At 44.3% G+C, this 20277-nt stretch overlaps 1 protein-coding gene across 1 annotated transcript in view; it reads right to left on the bottom strand.

Annotated features, from left to right (window-relative positions):
• Nucleotides 1-20277, bottom strand: part of CRB2 (crumbs cell polarity complex component 2) — a 189755-nt gene that overhangs the window by 140565 nt on the left and 28913 nt on the right. The gene's annotated exons all lie outside the window — the stretch shown is intronic.

The raw sequence follows: 20277 nt of genomic DNA, 5'->3' as shown, positions 1-20277 counted from the left end.
CTGTCTTCTCTTAACTTTTTTTTTCCAATATCCTCTGTCCATTTGACCTTTCTTCTCTCTCCATGTCCACCATCCATCTCCCTTCTGTGTCCATGTCTTTATCCTCCCTCTGTGTCCTTGCTCTTATCCTCCCCCATGCCCAGCACCTCACCTTTGTGACCCTGCTCTTATCCTTCCCTGTGGCCATAATCTCCCCCTATTCCTTACCTCATGTCCAACATGTCCTGCATCCTGTCCTTCCTTGTGTTCAGATTCTTCTCCCATTCTTTGACTCATGTTCCATCAACCCCTCTCTGTGTCCAGTCCTTCCCTGCATTCATTCTTCCCCCTCCACCATTCCTTCCCTTATCCAGCAACCCTTGTGAGAATTCATCCTGGGTATCCAAAATCTTCCACCATTCTTCCTTCATAACCAGCATGCCCTCTTTATGTCCTGTTCCTCCCTGTGTCCACCCCCCCATTCCTTCTCTTGTGAGCAGCATTCCTTCCCTATATCCCCGACCCCCAATTCAGCATCTCCTCTATTTTCTGTCCTCCCCTGTGTCCTTTTTCCTCACCCCCAATCCAGCATATCTTCTATTTTTCAGTCCTCCTTGGTGTCCTTCCTTATGCCCAATTTTCCCCTTCTTGTTCTCTGGCACTCTGAAGTCTTCCTGTCCCCTTCAGCAGCTCTCTCCCCTTCAACAGCCAAGTGCCAACAGTCCTTACCCATGACTATTAAACCCAGCAATGAAGCAGTCCTTCCTTGGAAGGCGGCGCGGGACCTCCCAGCCACATCACGCTGATGACTCTGCGGTGTCTCACCCCTAAGACACAGATTTCCTGTTTCTGTGAGGGCGGGAGCCCTCCCACCCTCTCAGAAATAGGAAGTTCGTGTCGGGCGCCGCAGAGCCATCAGCGTAACGTGACTGGGAGATCCAGCGCTGCCTTCTTCCAGTTCCACGGACTACATCATTGCCGCGGCGAGCCCTCGAGCAGCAACATACTTTCCTTTTGCAGCGATCCTCTCTCCCACCCCTGCCGCAGCGCCTGCCTTGCACTTTGTAGATGCGGCGTCCTGCTCCGGAGTCCTCCCGCCGCTGCACTGATGCAACTTCCTGTTTACACAGAGACATGGCAGAGAGAAGGCCCCGGAGCAAGATGCCGCGTCTGTGAGTTGCTGCCAGCGCCGATAGTAAAGTGCAAGCGCCGCAGCAGGGGTGGGAGAAGGTGAGAAAGAAATGGATGTGTGTTTCTGGGTGGGCCTGAGGCAAAATTGGGTGGGCCCAGGCCCACCCGTAGCTACGCCCCTGAAGCAGGCAAGATCCTCTCCTGCCCACTTAAACCATGCTGAATATCAATCCCTGAGTATTTTCCGCTGGATAATAAAGGGGTTCACTGGGTAAATCTCTCTTATCTACACCGTTCTCCTCCACCGCTAACTCCAGACTCCGTTCCTTTTATCTTGCTGCACCATATGCCTGGAATAAACTTCCTGAGCCAGTATGTCAAGTTCCATCTCTGGCCATCTTCAAATCTAGGCTAAAAGCCCACCTTTTTGATGCTGCTTTTAACTCCTAACCCTTACTCACTTGTTCAATGCCTATGTTTTATCATTCCCACCTTATTTATTTTATTAGGTTTTGCTCACACCTTTTTCAGTAGTAGCTCAAGGTGAGTTACATTCAGGTACACTGGATATTTAGTAATTCCTTTATCTCTTATTTGCCCTGTTTGTAAGCTCCGTCGAGCAGCGACTATCTCTTTATGTTCAGTGTACAGTGCTGTGTACGTCTAGTAGCGCTATAGAAATGATAAGTAGTAGTAGTAGTACTATATCAGGTCTGATTCTTTTATCTACTTTCCCTCATGGCCTGTCACAGAGTATTACTTAATGCTTCTTTGGGCTGGAATGTTAAGGTACTACACTTCCTTCCTGGCTCAGCCAGGCTTTGCTACATTTTGTTCTACAACTGAGTTTCTGCATTAAAGATGTTAAGCGACCTGCTCGCAGTTGTCAAAGGTGTTATAAAAACTGGATTTGAACTCGAACCTTTAGCTCTCATAGTTTTATTCTCTACTCAGAAGTAGAGATGGCCAGTATAATTTAAATATGAAAATGATTTGTTAAATTTTATGCAATACTTTCTTTATATCCTTTTCTAACCAGCCTCCATTGTATACCAGTGTTCAGATAAAGAAGTAGTTTCTCTGTTATACTGTACCTTTCACAAAGAAAAACACTTTTTATATATATACTGGCACATCAAGGACGGATTATTAAACTCTCCAGCTGATCTCATTCAGAGTGTGCTAACAGTACACAGATTTTAACGTTTGGAAAGCCAGATTTCTCTTTTTTTACCCTGTTTCTGCCTTGAGAAATTTCCATCTAAGCTTCAAAACTGCCAGGCCAGAACCATAAGCTAACGAAGTAACTGGAAAAGCTGAGATCTTATAGCACTGTAACCCTCCTCCCCCAATCACATTTCCCCAGCCACATCAAGAGGCCTGAAATGGTTTTGTGCTGTCAATGGATTTAGCTCACATCTTTTTTCAGTTGTAACTCAAGGCGCATTATATTCAGGTACAGTAGGCATTTTCTTGCGTCCAAAGGGCTCACAATCTAAGTTAAATGACTTGTCCAAGATTACAAGGAGCGGCAGTGAGATTTGAATTCTGACTTCAATGGTTGTTAGCTGGGTGCTCTAACCACCACTCTGTGATTCTGTTGGCAAACTTACAAGGAGATGGGGATGAATTTGTACGCAAGGCACAAACTGCACTGGCTACCCACACAATCACCAGCTTAGAAACAAGGAAACATTTAGGAGGCTGGGCTGAAAGCTTCTCTGAGATGCAAAAATTTCCCAAAAGTGAAATGCAAGGACAATGGGAAAACAGGCTGTTGGCGACAGTTATCTATTCAGATACGTAGACATCAGGGGCAGGAGCTTAGGCAGTGACTCAAGAGCCATTCAAGCAAAAGGTCTTCACATAAAGGCAGCTAGATGTTGGGTGAGCTGCCAGAGTCAGTTCAGAAATGGGAAAATGTTGTGTAAACTAGCCCAGGAGGCAGCAGACACATCGCTGGAAGGATGACATCAACCACAACATAGGTCAAATCATACTTCTTGGGCATTTTAAAAGGTAGTTCTGGACTTGTAAGCTTTTAAACTCTTAAAACATTTCAAAATGAATTGTTAGTGAATCAACTACCAAATCATAAAATGCATATCTGCATACAATTATATTACATAGAATCTATGGGGCCCTAGTTTTTGCATACCAGATACATTATTTAAACTATTAAGTTGTCACAGGACAAATCATGTATTATAATTATTTGAAAATGAGGAAAAGAATGATACAGTAATAGAATAAGTTAAAGGATGTGAGATGGAGAACAGTCAGTAAATCAGAACCAGAGAGAGAAAAAAAATGTTTGGAGAATATGTGCATTTTGGGTTTTAACAATGGTTTCGGACAAGTTCTTGGCGCTGCTAGACATACAGAGTGCTGCGCATTGAACATGTAAGAGACAGTCCCTGCTTGACAGTGCTTATAATCTAATCAAGCAGATGGAATCCATCTACTTTTGGGAATCCTACCAGGTGCTCGTGACTTAGATTTGCAACTGTGGAAACAGATTACTGGACTTAATGTACATTTGGTCTGACCAAGCAAGGTAGTTCTTATGTTAAATCCTACATTATTACATGTCTTGTAGGCTGTACCATGTTATATGCCTGCAACCTGCTCCTGCCCTCTGGGCTGGCTATTTGCTGTAACATTAAGCCAAAGGGATCCAGTATTGGAGGTGGTGTCTGTGGGAACCTTTCTGGTATGGTGTCCTGTGTGGTTATACACTCTAAAAGCTGGCCCTGGCTTAGAAAATTAGTTATTAGAGGGACACACACACAGAAACTGGGTGATTGTATGCGCCTCCCTCCTTTCAGAAGAAAGTAGGCTAATGATGTGGACAAGTTTCAGACTGTCTAAAAATTACCCTCCTTCAATCCGGCTAAAAGCACATGCAAACTTCTACAGCAAAAAGGTTCTATAGTGCATGTATTTTTATCCTAATTGAGGGGAGGTATAGCTGGGGGAAGTATTCTAGCCAGAATATTGGAATATAAACAATGCAAATTATTAGTACTGTTCACTGATAAAGAGAATTGAAAAAAAAAAAAAACAACAAATTGGAATCAGTGTTGGTTTTTTAATTCTATACAAATATGCTTTCTCTTTGAAAATTGAATACGAGGTCACTTTGCATTCAAATGTTTAAAAATTGTCTTTCTTTTTAGTTTTTAAATTCTTCAAGGGGGGTGCTGTTTGGAGTAGATTTGAAAGGAACAGGGAAGCCATCAATGACTGACTTGTCTGGATCACAGCATTCCTTTAGTATCCGTATAGGGAACCCTGGTACTGAATGTGCTTGTCTCATATACCGGAGAAATAAAGCTTAATGAAGAAAAAATAATTGAATGCGATACCTTTTTACTGGACTAAATTAAACATTCATAGAGTAGCTTTGAGGCATCCCCCTCCTTAGGTTAAGACAGAATGAGCAAAAGTCAGTATAAGTGAATCATAAAAAGCATTCCGATGATACTCTGACCTTTGATAAAGCTGTTACTACTTTTCTAAGAGAGAAGTTGGAGGGTTCACATTGTATCTTTGATTTTTCACTCCAGCACTTTCCCCACTCCATCAGCTCAAGCAGAATGTTTTGCCTCAAAGACAAGGAATTAGCCGTTGGTGAGTGTAGAGGAGTTCAGGATTGAAACAATGGCAAAACAGTGCCGAACACAAAGGATTCTGCTGCAAGAACAGCTTTTCAGAAACATTTATAGGAAGAAATGACGCACAAGCAGATGAGTTTGTTTGCTGGTGTTTTCTTTTTCCCCCCGTCACTTATTGATATGTTTTCTACACGACAGACATTGGTCCCCATTCCAATTTCATTTGTGCTTTGAGAACCTATCATCAGCCTATGTACTGTGTTTTGAAAAGCTAAAAAAGAAAACTGAGCTATGTGGGTGGGATCTACATTTGGACTACCTGCCCTGCATGACCAGTGAAATCAAAGGGTGACTTGCAGACAGTATATATGACACTTCTCCACTGCAGAAATACATTCCTCTAGTTCAGGCTGAAAAGCGAGTAGCAGAAGTCTCAAAGTAGATCTACTATTCCAGTCTCTTGCAGGAGGACCTAAAACAAAGGTCAACAACCCCTATTTCGTAATCCTTAGCACAAGTGTCTCCTAAATTCTGACCAGCATACTACTCCTCCTGGCTGCACAATATTAGCACAGTGAATACACACTTTTTAAAACTTTGCAGCCAGCCTTTGGCCTGTGCATATTAAGAAAGGTCTCATGCGTAGAATGACGATTACTGCCCCATTTCTGCCAAGCGCCAGAAAATAAAAATTATTTTCCGGTGTGCATAGTGGATGCATGTCAAAAATGAAATTACTGCAAGGCCTACATGGTAGCCGGGCGGTAACTCCAAATTGACAAATGTTGGGTGCACGTAGGCGCCTAAGCGGCTTAGTAAAAGGGCCCCATACTGTAGAAGCAACATCTTCAATAATTCCTAATCACCTTTTCACCAAGGCAGCGAAAACTGCTGCTGTTTTGAACACTATACTATACAAAACAGAGAATCAGGACTTGCAAAATTGCACCTATACATCTTGACCTCAATCAGTTTGTGGCAGAGAGGAGAATTTCCTTTTATCAACATTATCCTAAAGTGCACTTAGAACCTGCCATATCAGACTAACAGCTGCTGGTGTTCTTCTCTGTAGCCCTTTAAATGTCACCCTTTAAGAGCCATGCCTTTGGAGTACCTGTAGCTCACAGCTCCCCCAGACAATCAGGGCTGATAAGTGTGGTCCGACCTGTACTTAAACCCTCACTTAAAATTCCAACACAGGACAGAAAGCAACAGGGTTATCAGCACAACATCACTCAAATTTCCTTCTTGACTGAAAACACCTTTTCGGATGATCCAAGGTCAACACAAAAACAGATCTCACATTCTTTTAAAACAAAAACCACAAGGAAACCATCCCCAGAGCTGCATGTAAATCCCTTCAACATCTAGACAACAGATACAACAGGAAGGCAGACTTCAGAGGACATTGGTATTACCCAGTGCTCTCTCTCCCCACCCCCATCTCTTCCCTGGAGGGTCTTGATCAGAACTGGGACATGGACAATTCAGACATACCTTATGCTACAATGACCAACATTTCAAAACCACATAGAACTACAGTTTAAACTGTTATTTTTCGCTCTCTCATCTCTGATTTTAAAATGACATTGCATTTTTATTTTATTGTTTTTGGTTAGATCACATTTTAAAATATTTTGTTTGCTCAAAGTTATAAAAGAATGTACCAGTATTGACCTGAATTTCAATGCAGAGTTTTTATATTGTGGATACATTATGGGAAATTTTAGTTAAAGAATCAGTAAACGTGTTGAGGGTGGAGAAGATGAGAATGTATGATTTTATTGTGTTTTAAAACTTTTTGTCATCTGCACTGCACAGTCATATTGTCTGAAAGTTGCAGAATATAAATTGTGAAATTAAATAAACCCTGCTATGAGGATACTGTGATGTAGGCAAGCTGAACCCAAAGGACATTAGTAGGATAAAAGCCTGCTGAGAGCTCCTTGTTGCTGCTGGGGTGATGTCTACTACTAGTACTACAACTAATCATTTCTATAGTGCTACTAGACATATGCAGCACTGTACACATTATATGTAGCCACTTTCTCTGTCCCTGGAGGGCTTACAATTTAGGTTTTTGTACCTGAGGCAATGGAGGGTTAAGTGACTTGCCCAAGGTCACAAGGAGCAGCAGTGGAAATTGAACTCAGGATGCCAGGATCAAGCCCACTACAGTAACCATTAGGCCACTCTTCAAACTGTCCTGCCCCACTGGGGAAACTAGTTGACATAGAGGAGCATTTTCGACCGGGGATGCCCATCTCTAAGGGTGCCCATCTCCAAGGATGGCGCCGCGAAGGGGCGGGGCCTGCCGTATTTTCGAATGAGATGGGCATCCATCTTTCATTTCAGTAATACAGTTGGGGCCGGCCAAATGTCAGAGATGGCCGGGTTTCAGATGGCCGGCCTCGGTTTTTGCTGATAATGGAAACTGAGGCCGGCGATCTCAAACCCGGCCAAATCCAAGGCATTTGGTCATGGGAGGAGCCAGCATTTGTAGTGCACTGGTCCCCCTGACATGCCAGGACACCAACCAGGCACCCTAGGGGGCACTTCTAAAAATTAAAAAAAAAAATAGCTCCCAGGTGCATAGCTCCCTTATCTTGGGTGCAGAGCCCCCCAACCCCCCCCCAAAAAAAACCCACTCCCCACAACTATAAACCACTACCATACCCTAAGGGGTGAAGGGGGGCACCTACATGTGGGTACAGTGGGTTTCAGGTGGGTTTTGAAGGGCTCCCATTTTCCACCACAAGTGTAACAGGTAGGGGGGGATGGGCCTGGGTCCGCCTGCCTGAAGTGCACTGCACCCACTAAAACTGCTCCAGGGACCTGTATACTGCTGCAATGGACCTGAGTATGACATTTGAGGCTGGCATAGAGGCTGGCAAAAAACGTTTTTAAAGTTGTTTTTTGAGGGTGGGAGGGGTTAGTGACCACTGGGGGAGTCAGGGGAGGTGATCCACGATTCCCTCCGGTGGTCATCTGGTCAGTTTGGGCACTGTTTTGGGACTTGGACCTTAAAAAAAGGGACCAAATAAAGTGGACCAAATTCTCGCCAGGGACGCCCTTCTTTTTTCCATTATCGGCCAAGGGCGACCATCTCTTAAGCATGCCAATGCACGCCCCTGTCCCGCCTTCGCTACCCTTCCAATATGCCCCCGGGAACTTTGGCTGTCCCGGCGACGGAACGCAGTTGAAGCCGGCCAAAATCGGCTTTTGATTATACCGATTTGGCTGGCTTCAGGAGATGGCCGGCCATCTCCCGATTTGTGTCGGAAGATGGCCAGCGATCTCTTTCGAAAATAAGCTGGATAACTAACCAATGTCTGTGCCTGTTGGGATGCTCCTCAAACTCTCTGATCAAGATGCATTAGGATTTGGATTTTAGATATAATTATTCACCTTTCCAAATCTCAGCAAGATGGTTCAGAATCTACATGGGTTTAAAATATATTTTTGATTGATTGGGATTTATTAACCAAATTTATGAAGACATTCAGCCACCAAGTGGAATCTTTCAGCGAGCTGAACAACAAGTGCTTTCAAATCTGGACACTGTATGTTCTCATTTAAGTGACTTGTTCAAAAATACAGAGTTTGAATTATAGAAATGGATTGAAAGGAAAATGCAGAGATCTCAGGCTGAAGCTCATACTAGATTGTTTTAGCAGAGTGTGCCGAGACAACAGTGTGGTCTTCTTAACTTTTCCTGCCAAGAGAATTTGGAAACCATTTCAGAGCAATTTACGAGAGCAGTCTTCCACCATCTCGAAAACTGATTTAAAACTGAAATTGGCTTCAAACCAAAGACTACCAGGACAATTCTTACTCTAACATTTCTCCAGTATGATACTAAGGGGACCTTTTATTAAGCTGCATAGGTGCCTAAGTGCGTCTAACACACTCCAATTTGGAATTACTGCCTGGCTACCACGTGGCCCAAGCAGTAATTCCATTTTTTTTACAAGTATCTGATACACACACTGGAAAATAATTTTTATTTTCCAATGCATAGTGCTAACCGGGTGGTAATCGGCAGTGTACACGAGCTGATGATTATTGCCCGGTTAATGCGTGAGACCTTACTGCTAAATCAATGGGTGGTGGTAAGGTCTCAGACCCAAAATGAACACTTGCCAATTTTTATTTTGCAGAATCTCCATTTTTGGCCAAAAAGGCCTTTTTTACAGGTGTGCTGAAAAATGGATCTGCGCGTGTCCAATACATGTGCCTACACTAGCGCAGGCCATTTTTCAGCCCACCTTATTAAAAGGACCCCTAAATCAGTGGCATTCCTTGCCTGGATGGCACCTGGGGCGGAGCGCCGATGCATTTCCCCCCCCCCCCCCGGGTGTAGCGCCCCCCCCCCCACTAAATTACACCTTCCCCCCTCCGGCGAAATGACACCCCCCGGGTGCACGCCGCTGGGGGGGTGCCGCGGCGCGCGCCTGCTCCGAGTTCGCTAAACTTCTTTGCTCGTTCGCTACAGCTCCCTCTACCCCGGAACAGGAAGTAACCGCCCCCCCGCCCTTGGTACGCCACTGCCCTAAACTACAGCAGCAAGCCAAATGCCAGTAAATGGGTAGATTCTGACACTAAGCCTGCAGTTGTGTTAGACTTTCCTTACAAGGCTTATCTTACATGAGAGTATGAATGATTGCTGCTAAGGAATACTTTATTTATTTGAGACTCATCACTTAGTCTTATTTAAAATACAAATTTGAGAATCTTAATCAGGTGGTATAAAAAATCTTTTAAATAAATAAATCAAAAGAGCTCAGTTATGGTGATGCCCATATGAGACTTCATGCATGACTATCTGTTTCTTTTGCTTCTCTTTATTAATCCCCTCATCTACCTAGTCCAACCGCTGCAAAAGTCAGCAGTTACAGATGGCAGCTACCTCAAGAATCCAGTGTGAGTCCAGCAGGTTGGGTAAAACCACCTTAAACACTTGGCTTCACTCTTTTTTCTTGCTGGTTGTAACACCACAAGACCACTCACAACTCATAATATACAGTATAATAGACATTTTACAGTCTACTAAAGGAACTTGCTATTTTTTCTCACCACCTAAATATGTGATTCTCAAATACTGTTGGTGGTTTGTGTCCTTGGGTAACAAGCACTTGACAGCAAGTACAGCAACTTAATTGCAACTTGTGAGGCAGATAAAGCTAGCAACACAAATGTGTGCATTGCAGAAAGAAGTGTTTCTTTGACTAACAGAACATTAACAGAGGATCTTATAAAACTTTAGGCCTCCAAACCTTTGTGGTGATTAATAATGAATGATAGCCTGTTAAAATTAGCCCATGCAGCAGTAATGAACTAGATTTACTATACAACCCCAATGAGTGTAAGTTTCACAGTGGTCCTCCCATTTATGACTGGAACCAATGAAAATGCCCATAAAATCGTAAAACTGTATCCTTTGTTAAATGTATCTCAACCAAGTGATATCGGTTGACAACATGAAATCTAAGTCACCCTGGCCCTTGAAAAGGGCACTAAGTCTAGCCCAACAGTCCATCAGTTGCGGTGCATACTACCACACAGAACACCAGTATTCAATTATTGAACTTAGCTCCCATTATTTGGGGTAGCAGGGGATAAGGCAGTGGCCCCACCATCTTAAGATCTCACTTCTGCCAGGTCATGGTCTGCACGCTTCAGTGGAGGAGTGGCCTAGGCTGAGAGCTAGGGAAGCCAGGGTTCAAATCCCACTGATGCTCCTTGTAACCTTAGGCAAGTCACTTAGCCCTCCATTGCCTCAGGGAACAGGAAAATATCTACTGTATCTAAATGTAACTCACCTCAAACTACTCCTGAAAGTGTGTGAACAAAATACATTCAAGTCTGTTGCTTGCAATGGCTGAACATGAATGGAAGAAGGAGGGTAAAGAGGAAGACCTACCAACGAAGCCCTTTGACACAAGGCAGGTTATAATTGAGCAGGAACAAGAAGACAACTTCAAATAAAGTCTCAACACATTAAGGGGAAGGATGTAATTCACCAGGAAGCCCACAGACTATGAGAGAACTACTGGGCAGAAAAGAGCAGTTTCTACTATCCCAGAGTGGTCCAGTCTAAATTGCAGAGCCCCTACAATGCTCAACCATAGCTAAAAATTCCAATGCTGTCAACTTGAAAAGCAGAAATTGACAGCTCCAGGATAGGACCCCACACCTCCCCTCTATTCCCCAATGTTTTCCTTTTGCACAAAGACAACTGAGAAAGTTAGAGAAGGACAAGAAACTATAAAAATAATGCAAACTGGGGGTTATGCTGTAATGCCAACAGACCTTGTTTTAAGTAATCAGGGAGAGTTATGTTGTCATGGTGATGGAAAGGCCTAGTGCTTATACTGGTAAATCCCTGTTGACCTGTCATGATCCCTGCCTGCCCTGGTCAGCGTAACAGATTAGCTGGGGCAGAACACACACACAAACACTTATGACCGTTTCCAGAAAGTGATTATTAGTAGGGTAACCAGGGAAAGCTTTTTGTGTTCTGTTGGTGAGAGACCCAGAGCTGGGTATAAAGCATACAACTTGATTCAATAAGCTATTGGAAGACTCCCCAAAAATCCTGAGAGCATCAGCCTGATGAAATGCAGGACACCATGCACTAAATGCACACTGTCGCTTATAACATAAAAGGAAGGTCTGTGTTTATCCAAGGCCCTAAAGACTATCAACTCTTCACGTGGATGGGAAAGTATTCTCTCTTAAACAACCTGAGTATGCAAGGAACTGAGCCTGTCTTGCAGCAAAGCAGTGTTTCTCTGAGTTTCCTACAAATGTATTCTTTTAGGAGTAAAGTTTCAAAGATTGTGTGAAGATCAAATTAGTCCCCATCTAGGGCTGGTTCAAGAAGTTGTGGTGCCCTCAGCCAACTTCTATTTCTGAACCCCCATCTTGGGACCAGTCTCATGGTATGACCCTTGCAAATATCAGAACTCATACTGCAAGAATAGCTCCACAATGGAAAGAAGCGTTTGGGCACTCTTAAACTTCAGCATTCTGAGTCAGTGGCTCACTGGCTCACTCTTTCAGCCCTCCCTGCCCCCATCTGCGAATAGGAAGATTTTCAGCTGCCTAAACATACCCATTACATTTTCAGAATGTAGACTGGCTAAATTTAAAAAAAAAAAGTGTCCTGGGGGGCATTTTGCAGATATGTATCAAAAGTATATGCATAAACTTACATTTTTATGTGCAAATAGCAGGATTCTAACATGCCTGATTTTTTACCTCTGCTTTGCACTGCCTAAATGTGCATGTGCCCATTCACCTAATAACTAAATTAAAAAAAAAACAGTGTATGAGTGTTTTTTTTTAATTACAGGCTCACTAATTAGGCACCTTGCTAAAAATTTACAGGCCGATATTCAGCAGCATGTTCAACACTGGCACCAGATTTTAAATTAATAGGTATTTTCAGCTCTCCTACACAGAGAGGCATAATTGAACGGTGCCGGCCAAATCGAAATACGCTTGGCGCCGGCCAAATCGCTCACCGGGTTTAGAGCAGGATTGCCGGGTTTATATGAGATGGCCTGCTTCGTTTTTCAGCCATAATGGAAACCGGGCCCGGCCATCTCAAACCTGGCGAAATGCAAGGCATTTGGGCGTGGTGGGAGGAGCCAGCATTTGTAGTGCACTGGCCCCCCTCACATGCCAGGACACCAATCGGGCACCCTAGGGGGCATTTAAAAATATTTAAAAAAAATAGCTTCCAGGTGCATAGCACCCTTACCTTGGGTGCTGAGCCCCCCAAAACCCACTCACCACAACTCTACACCATTACCATAGCCCTAAGGGATGAAGGGGGTTACCTACTTGTGGGTACAGTGGGTTTTGGGGGGTTTTGGAGGGCTCAACATTAACCACCACAAGTATAACAGGTAGGGGGGGATGGGCCTGTGTCCACCTGCCTGAAGTGCACTGCACCCACTAAAAACTGCTCCAGGGACCTGCATACTGCTGTCAAGGAGCTGGGTATGACATTTCAGGCTGGCATACAGGCTGGCCAAAAAAGTTTTAGTTTTTTTTTTTGTGGGAGGGGGTTGGTGACCACTGGGGGAGTAAGGGGAGGTGATCCCTGCTTCCCTCCGGTGGTCATCTGGTCAGTTGGGGCACTTTTTTCAGATTTGGTCCTAAAAATAAATGGACCAAGTCCGGCCGGCGAAATGCTCGCCATTTTTTTTCATTATAAGGTGAAGCCGGCCATCCTGTACCCACGCCCCGTCCCACCCCCCATCCCGCCTTCGCTACCCTACCAACACACCCCCTTGAAGGTTGGCAGGCGCTACGACGAAAAAGCAGTTGGGGCCGGCCAAAATCAGCTTTCGATAATACCGATTTGGCCGGGATCAGGAGATCGCCGACGATCTCCCGATTTGTGTCAGAAGATCGCTGGCGATCCCTTTCGCAAATGAGCTGGACAAGTAGTCAGCAGCAATGAAGATACTTACTATATCACTCTCCATAAAGGAGGCAATCTACAGAGTATACCAAAAATTAAACACCAAAATACTGGGCACAAATTGCGAATTCTATAAGAGGATCTGGGCACTCAATTAAGAATACTAGTGTAAGTCAGCATTTATGTAGTATTTAGGCATGTCCAGGGGTGGACTGAAAGTGAACTGGGCCCCCGGGCAGGAAAGATCATTGGGGCCCCCCGGCTGCTGCCCTCTGCCCCCCCCACCACTGCGCTGTGCCACCACCACCCCCTCTCACACACTACAGCCCCTCCACTGCCACAGATGCTGCCCCCTCCCACACATTTCAGCCCCCCTGATGCCCCCTCCCATACACTATAGCCCCCTTACTGCCGCTCCCTTCCACACAATACTGTTCCCCCACTACCGCAGCTGCCACCCCTCCCACACACACTACAGACTCCCTACCACCACAGCTGCTGCCCCCCCCCCCCCACACACACACACTACAGTCCCCCGAGGCTCAGAAGGCTCTTCCCAGTCCTACCTTGAAGGGCCCTGGTGGTCTAGTGGCTTCTTCAGAGGCAGGAAAAAACCCACTCTTTCCTGCCCACTAACGCTATTCTGCCTGGCGCCACCGTGTTTTCAAAATGGGTGCCGAGACTTCCTGTGGTAATCTCAAGGTTCTCGACAGTCTCGCAAGACTGCTGCAGGTTGATTCCTCTCAACAGCCATTTTTAAAACACAATGGCACAGCGCCAGGCAGAATAGCAGAATAGAGTGTTGTTCTTTCCTGCCCCCACAGAGGCCACTAGACCACCAGGATCCTTCAAGGTGTGACTGGGGAGGGCCCACTGAGGTGCAGGGGGCTGTGGTGGTGGCAGGAGAGCCTTTGGGCCCCCTAGGACCTCTGGGCCCTTGGGTACTGCCAGTTGCCCAAACGGTCAGTCCGCCCCTGGGCGTGTCTATGACAGGTACAAATGTGAGTGCCTAAATGCTGCACTTTGGTATATAACATAGTAGATGATGGCAGAAAAAGACCTGCACGGTCCATCCAGTCTGCCCAACAAGATAAACTCATATGTGCTACTTTTTGTGTATACCTTACTTTGATTTGTATCTGTCATTTTCAGGGCACAGACCGTAGAAATCTGCCCAGCACTATCCCGCCCTCCCAACCAGCCCCCCCTCCCACCACCGGCTCTGCCACCCAATCTCGGCAGACACTATTCTATAACATCTGCATGCAATTGTGGGAGATGCCTCTGCCCTGCCCCTTGCAATTGCGGGCTATATGCCAAGATTATGGAATGCTTCTTAGCATCCAACTAGCATTTACGCTTGAATATTTAACATTTGCACCCACAAGTGCTAGTACTCTATAATCTGAACACAAAAATGGCACATGCAATTAGGCATTCACATTACAGAATTAGGGGGATAGTGGCTGAATATCACCATGATCAGGATAATTTTCATGGCTCATCCTCACCCCACCTTCCTTCTGCCTGGTGACTATGCAGATAGTATAGGGCTGGTTAGACAGATTCTTGGCATAGCCACTGGTAAACTTAGAACTCCACCCCTTAGGGGTTAATTTCCTTGACCTACTATTTGATGTGATCCTTTCATTTCCTATGTCTCTTACATAGTAACATAGTAGATGATGGCATATAAAGACCTATACGGTCCATCCAGTCTGCCCAACAAGATAAACTCATAGCATAAGGTATGATGTGATACCACACATGTGTACTTGACCTTGATTTGTCCTTGCTATTTTCAGGGCATAGACTGTAAAAGTCTGCCCGGCACTGTCCTTGTTCTCCAACTTCTGAAGATGTCATCAAAGCCTCACTTCAGCCCACCCAAATCTGTCCAGCCACGTGAGGACACAGACTGCAGAAGTCTGCCCAGCACTGGTCTTGTTCTCCAGCTACTAAAGCTGAATCTGTCCAGCCACGATCAAGACACAGACCGTAGAAGTTTGCCCAGCACTGGTTTTGGTTCCCAGTTATTGGTGTTGCCATCTAATCACCACTAAGCTTCTTTGGATCCATGCCTTATAACTTCTGACTGGACAGTCCTCTGGGAAGAGGGCGTCTCAGAATAAAGGATTAGTCAAAAACAGTGATTATCAGAAGTAGAAACCCATCCCAAATTTGGGGATTTTCCTCTAGATACTGCTTCTCAGCTCATGGAATCCTGATAAGAAACCTCCCCATCCCCACCACCACTTTAATCTTGTACACATAATCAGAATTTCTATATACTGCAGGGAACTTGTAACATGCTTTGGAAATATTTTAGAAGAGGGACATTTTTTTTTCATTTTAACAGATGACCAATGTATATACAAATTTGTTTATTAGCAAGTAGTATTGTTTAGATAGGGAAATCAGCAAAACTATTCAAAAGGAAAATGTAAAAGCTGTTTATTAGCAAGAACTTTCTCCATGTATTTATTTCCATGCATGGGATTAAGATGGCCTTTTATTAAAGTGCATTAAGAATGTAACACAACAATACACTAGTGAAAAAGTGTGCAGCTGCTGTACAGAAATTATTATAGTAGTGATTCAAATTAATCAGATAAACAGGACTAAAAAAATTAATGCTATAAATTGTAAGGTAAAAATAGGGGGCCTGACCTGAATAGCAGGAGCTGCTATTTGGATAAGTCTTTCTGGCTGGGTCTATCCAGCAATTTTCAGTGGCCCTATCCAGATAATGCTGCTGAAAATCATTACTGACCATGCTGCACTATCTGGCAGTCCCAGAAATTATCAGGATAGCAGATAATAGCAAAAATGCTGTTCTAGGTTTTCCAGATAGTAGACCAACTATCTCTGCTGTCCAACACCACCAGCCTTGCTGCTCTCTCTGGATATTCACTATCCAGATAGAAATTTTGAAGATCTGGATTTTTTTTAAATCGCCATTTAAATTAAAAAAAAAACAACAACAACAAAAAAGGCTAGCCACAGCAACTGAATATTGGAAGAAAGAACTTATTTCCTTCAGATCTCAGAGTAGTTTTATTTATTTATTTATTAACCACCTTTATGAAGAGATTCACCCAAGGCAGTGTACAGCAGGTACAGCTTAACATAAAGCTTACAATTTTGTTAACAGCATAACAATAGTAAAATGACCAAATATAAACATAAATATATGAGGTAAATATGGAATTGGCAAATTGAAACCTAGTAACAGGACTAACATGAAGCAGTATCAAAAACACACATTTAACAGCACTGAACAATCATATAACAGACACATGGCAAAATGTCAGTAGAATACTATAATAGACAGTATGGAAGAACATTCAAAAAACAGATACAACGTCTGCATGATACCACTGAAACACCTAATAAGCATATATTAGTACAATTCAAATAACAGAAATGCTGCTAATGTTTTTCCTACAATACAGCTTAATATGTAGCTGAGGGGTCAAGTGCAGATATATAGATAGGGATTAGCAGGGCCGGTCTTAAGGGGAGGCGACCGAGGCGGCCGCATAGGGCCCCGCGCTTAAGGGGGCCCCGCGCGGCACGCCTCAGTCAGCCTCCTCCGTTCCCGATTCCCGGCGCTATTTAAATTTACCTTCCTTTTAAATTTACCTCTGTCCGGCAGCGCAGCGTCAGTGAAGGAGGCGGCGCTACCGAGTCCCGACGTCTCTAGCCTTCCCCCTTCCCTTCGCTCAGTGTTCCGCCTTCTTCTGACGTCAAGGAAATGACGTCAGAAGAAGGCGGGCCCCTGAGTGAAGGGAAGGCTAGAGACATCGGGACTCGGAAGCGCCGCCTCCTTCACTGACTCTGTACTGCCGGACGGAGGTAAATTTAAAAGAAACAAAAAAGGAAAGGGATCTTGGGGGGAGAAGAGGGCAGGCGGGCAGTTGGGACATGAGAGCGAGAGGGCAGGGGAGAGAGGAGCATGGATGGGAGGGCAGGGTTCATGGAAGGGAGAGAGAGGAATTGCTGGATAGGGATGAATGGAGGGGGCAGGGGACAGATGGGCATGGATGGATGGGAGGGTAGGGCTCAGGGAGAGAGGAGCATTGCTGGATAGGGATGAATGGAGGGGGCAGGGGCCAGATGGGCATGGATGGATATGGATGGGACTGGGCAGGGCCCAGGGAGAGAGGATCAATTGCTGGATATGGAGGGGAGGGAGGAGAATTGCTGGATATGGACAGATGGAGGAGGGAAGGGGAGAGAGGAACAAGGATGGACATGGATGGGAGGGCAGGGCCCAGGGAGAGAGGATTTACAGATGGTAGACAGAACACATAAGGACACAGGAGGATGGTGGACATGGTGAGAGAAAAAATATCAAATGGAAAGAAGACACTGCATAAAACAGAAGACACCGGGACCAAAACGAATAGAAAAACTAAATGATCAGACAACAAAGGTAGAAAAAAGTATTTTATTCAGAATTTATTAATTGGAATATGTCAGATTTTGGAAATGTGCATCTGTGGTATTTTGCATGTAAGTTTCAATTTTTCTAGTATTGCTGCATGCTGAGTCTGACTTCTTGAGGTAACTTTCCAGTTCAGTATTTTGCCTTCATATCTGTTGTGTCATGTGTTTTTCATGTGTGATCAAGGTGCAGTATCCTGCTAGTGTGTAGTATTTGCAGCCCTTTTTGTTTTGCTTTTTTTCACGAGGTAGTATATTGGTATTTTAGAGCCTGGTGTAATTACAGTTCTGCCTTTCCACGCATAAGGTTGTAGCTTGTCCTGTCTTTGGATTTAGTGCTGTTATGGTTTGGTAAGGTTATGAGTGTGTTTTTGCACAAGTTTGTGTATAGTGTTTTGGAGTGGAGCGATTGTATGTCCGCATCTCTGACCCCCCGGGGTTATGAGAATTGGAACTACTAATTGTAGTGGACCTGAACTGAATAATTTCTGGTGAGGGGGGTTTTCATGATAGCATTGTGCTTATTATTTCAATCAGTTTTTCTGTACAAATTTAATTCATTTGTCTTTATTTGAAATTTCATAAATAAAAAATGTTCTAAAAATTTTATAATCAATGGGGTGGAGCTGGGGCGGGGGTGGGGCTAGGATGGGGCCCCACCAAATTGGTCTGCATTGAGGCCCCGCACTTGCTAAGACCGGCCCTGGGGATTAGATAGGTGGTACAGAGTCAATTGGGATAAATAGATGGGTGGTTAAACTCAAGGCAAGTTCTTTAAACAAGATATGAGAAACTGGTCTAAGTTACAGGGTGTGCAGCAAGCTAGGCCAGGTACTCAATGAGTGTAGTCAGTCACTCTGTGTATTAAAGGCTTGAGAGAACAGCCAGGCTTCTACCTGCTTTCTGAAATTAGACATAACCCATCTGGGAGCAGGGCCGCTTTAACCACCTATGGGGTCCTGGGCAAACTTTTATGGATGCCGCCTCCTCCCCACCCCACACAAGGGCCAGCAGCAGCACAGCTTTCTTAGCCCCCTGCCAGCCAAGCTGCTTCTCGCTGAAACAAATGCAGCATAAAGATGCAGAGCCACTGTCTTGGTCACGCTGATGATGATTCTGTCGTTTCTGCACTTAAAAACAGGAAGTTCATGTCAAAAGAGGCAGAACCAGTAGAGCCATCAGCTGTGCAGCCTAGACAGCAAATCCACCCCAATACTGTTTGTTTATTTATTTATTTGTTGCTGGAAGCAGTGGGACTGAGGGGGGTAATGCCAGAAAAGGGGGAGTAGCCTAATGGTTAACAGATCTAAATTTCAAATAGGAAGGTTCCTTAAGCAGGTCCAGCGGTAGGGAATTCCATAGGGTGGTGATGCACACAAAAAAAGCTGAGGCATGAGTAGATTCAAACTGAGAACAAAAAACTGAAGGAATAAGCAGATGACATTCATAGACAGAACATAAACTACAGACCGGATGATGTGGGGTTATAAGAGATGTTAAAAGGAGTTTCCAGAGTATTTTATGTGCCAATCTTTTAGCTGGTTATGTTTAAGTGCACTTTTAAAATGTCCAAGAGGCCTTGTAACAGTCGTTGTACAAAGGAAGTGGTAGGTTGGTATTCAACATTACTTTGTCCTAATCTTGTAGACCATTTCCAAGGATACAAGCTTCTAAATATCATTCCAGTTCTCCCCTAGCCTTCTATCAAAGCTTCCAAGCCACTTTGAAAGGAGACTATGTACAAGTAAACCGGATATTAAAAATACAAGAGCCCTGAATTTGTCTAAATCATTAGCAGAATGACTGTTAGAGTTGACGACTAGTATTCTTTACGGGTAAACAGAGCTGTTTCTGTGATGTAATCACCGTGGTGCTGTGTCAGTTACCCCCCTGGGAAGAGCAGAAAATAGATTTACACGCTCTGGTTGGCCCACCACTGGGAAAATACAAGCTGGATTGAAAATGGCTTGCTGGTTAAACTGGTCAGATCTGCCAATTAGTTCTGCTATAGTGCACCTTTTAACATCTGAGCAATGTGTAGGCATAGGATGTCTCGAAATTTCTGAGCTGTGGAATTCAAGCTTATATGAAAAGGATTCACATAGTAATAAAACAAAAACATAGAATACTCAGACTGCAAAAGGTCTCATTTGATCAATCATATTTGTAGGCAGGATCCCCAATATACAGACCTCAAATGTTTCTTTAACCTGCTTTTCTAAATTTTCAAGAATGGTGATTCCACGAACCCATAGCAAACTCACTGCAGTGTTCGACTGCTCTCCATTTTAGTTTTTATAGTATCCTATTATATCAAGCTTAGTGTTTTCTGGTTAAGCATTTTGGGGCCTTTTCACTAGTGTAGTAAGTTTTTACACTTACTGAACTTTAACAACAATTAACATTCAGTAAGTGGAAAGTCTGTGCGGTAATTGTTGGAAGTGCACCCAGCATGTCCTCTACATAGTAACGTGATAGTAACATAGTAGATAATGGCAGAAAAAGACCTGCACAGACGGTCCATCCAGTCTGCCCAACAACATAAACTCATATGTACTGCTTTTTGTGTATACTTGACCTTGATTTTTTTCTGCCATTTTCAGGGCACAGACCATAGAAGTCTGCCCAGCACTAGCCCTGCCTCCCAACCACTAACCCCGCCTC

This window comes from Microcaecilia unicolor, chromosome 6, assembly GCF_901765095.1.
Source record: "Microcaecilia unicolor chromosome 6, aMicUni1.1, whole genome shotgun sequence".
Taxonomy (NCBI): Eukaryota; Metazoa; Chordata; class Amphibia; order Gymnophiona; family Siphonopidae; genus Microcaecilia; species Microcaecilia unicolor.
This window is presented reverse-complemented; position numbering and strand designations above follow the sequence as displayed.